Here is a 1,939-nt window from a genome sequence, read left to right as displayed (position 1 = left end):
TTCACTCTCCTTCCCATTCCATACCGTAACAGGCATGATGTATTGATCATTTGTTCTTATTATTCTTTCAACACTTCTAGGAGGAAGTTTTACTAACCTTATTTTACAGATATGGAAACTGAAGCTCATTGACTCTAACTAACTGGCTAGGGGATCACACAACCTGTAAGGGGAAGAAAGAAAGATCCCCACCTGGCCAGGGCTGGCTTACATGGGTTTCTGCATCCTGTTTCATCATTAAAGTACCCCCTGAAGAAGGAGGAAAGGAGATCTTAAAACTTTAACAGCTCCTGGTCTCTCACATAAATTGTGTCCTCTCTGGATGCCAAGGCATTTCCTATGAACCCACTATGTGCTAGAGCAGTCACTTAAGAGCCAATTCCAGCCCAACAACTATTTCCTGAGTTTTATACTCCAAGAATGGACCAGTAGCAGTGCTTACCTGACAGCTAATAATTCTAGTGGTGATGATAATTCAATTTTAAATTCACTCCTTCTTTTTTCATTTGAAATCTAGTGCTTCATGGTCTCTCTCCAGTCATTTTTTTTTTAATTAATTCACTCTTATAGAAGACAGTTTAACAAGTAACAAATTCCATGTGATCATTTAATTTTTGTTGCAGGACTGAGCATTCATGGCGTGGCAATACGAGGGGTTCCATTTTTTCTCTTTTTTGCTATTATTTTAAAAAGCACTAATATGATGCATGCACTTGATTAAAAATAAGAATATATGAGCTCATAAAAGAAAAACAGTAAGTTAAGCTTCTGTTCCATCTCTCTCCACCCTAGTTCCACAATCCAAAGACAACCATTTATACCCATTCAGTTGGGGGAATGTTGTTTTTGGTTAATTTCCTAGTAGTTACTTCCCTGTCTCTAACTAAACAGTTTATACAATCAATCCTGCAATCATTAACTTTAGATGTTGTTTATTGCCTTCGGAGATGGAGCTTGAGCTCACTTTCTCCTCCTACCATGCCACTGCCCCCTCCCCTCTCGCAATATATCTATAGTGATAGTTTGGCCTTCTACTGTAAATTTAACTAATACAGCTAGTCCACTATGAGGACTATCTCCTCTCCTCTCACTGTGACATATAAGGAAGGACACTAGAACTTTCCGTATCTGTCCATCCCTTCCATCTGTCATCTCGCGTCAGCTGCTCTTTTACTTCTGAATTTTCAAGGTTGATCACATTAGCATTCTGGCTTGTAACTGTGAATACTTTTCCACACTCTGTTTAATGTGGCTCCAAGCTAGAATCATGGCTTTTTTTTTTTTTTATTGAGGCAGCTGCCCTCGGCTTCCTAATCATCCATCTTTGATTCCTTCTTGTTGCATGGACTGATTAATACCCTCGTTTGCCACTCATATCCTGCCTTAAAAGAGCAATACTCTGTTAACTATATTTTCATCGCTCTGCAAGTTGAGGCCTTTGACTTGGCGCTCTGTCTGTGAAGCTGAAGAGGCAGACAGAGTTCAATTCTTTTTTTTTTTTTTTAATGCCTACAGTAGCCGGTCTTCCTAGGTGGTCTCCCATCCAAGTACTAACCAGGTCTGACCCTGCTTAGCCTCTGAGATCAGACAAGATCAGATGCGTTCAAGGTGGCACGGCCATAGACTGGCAGATAGATTTCAGATGCCAGCAAACACAACTTCCTTCTCCTGGCTTCTGGAACACCAAGTCCCCACTCCACCTGGGCTGTTTACCTTTTGAGGACAGATTAATACTTCCCTCCTTGGCGTCTGTGCCCTGGTGGCCCTCAGCCTCCTCCTGAACTAACCTGTGGTAGTCAAGCAGGAGGGGTCGAGGGACCACGGTAATCACGAGGGACCCAGCACAGGCAGGAGTGACAGGGATTTACATGGAAAGCAGCCATTTCCTGGTCTTTACCCTTTAATCTGATGCCAACCAAGCCGAAGCCTCTGAATCCAC

At 42.2% G+C, this 1,939-nt stretch overlaps 1 pseudogene; it reads right to left on the bottom strand.

Moving 5' to 3' along the window:
• Positions 1 to 1,506: 1,506 nt before the first annotated feature.
• On the bottom strand, positions 1,507 to 1,625 carry LOC112473998 (annotated as a pseudogene).
• Between the last annotated feature and the right edge of the window lie 314 nt (positions 1,626 to 1,939).

Source organism: Pteropus alecto, unplaced genomic scaffold (genome assembly GCF_000325575.1).
Source record: "Pteropus alecto unplaced genomic scaffold, ASM32557v1 scaffold311, whole genome shotgun sequence".
NCBI classification, from domain to species: domain Eukaryota; kingdom Metazoa; phylum Chordata; class Mammalia; order Chiroptera; family Pteropodidae; genus Pteropus; species Pteropus alecto.
This window is presented reverse-complemented; position numbering and strand designations above follow the sequence as displayed.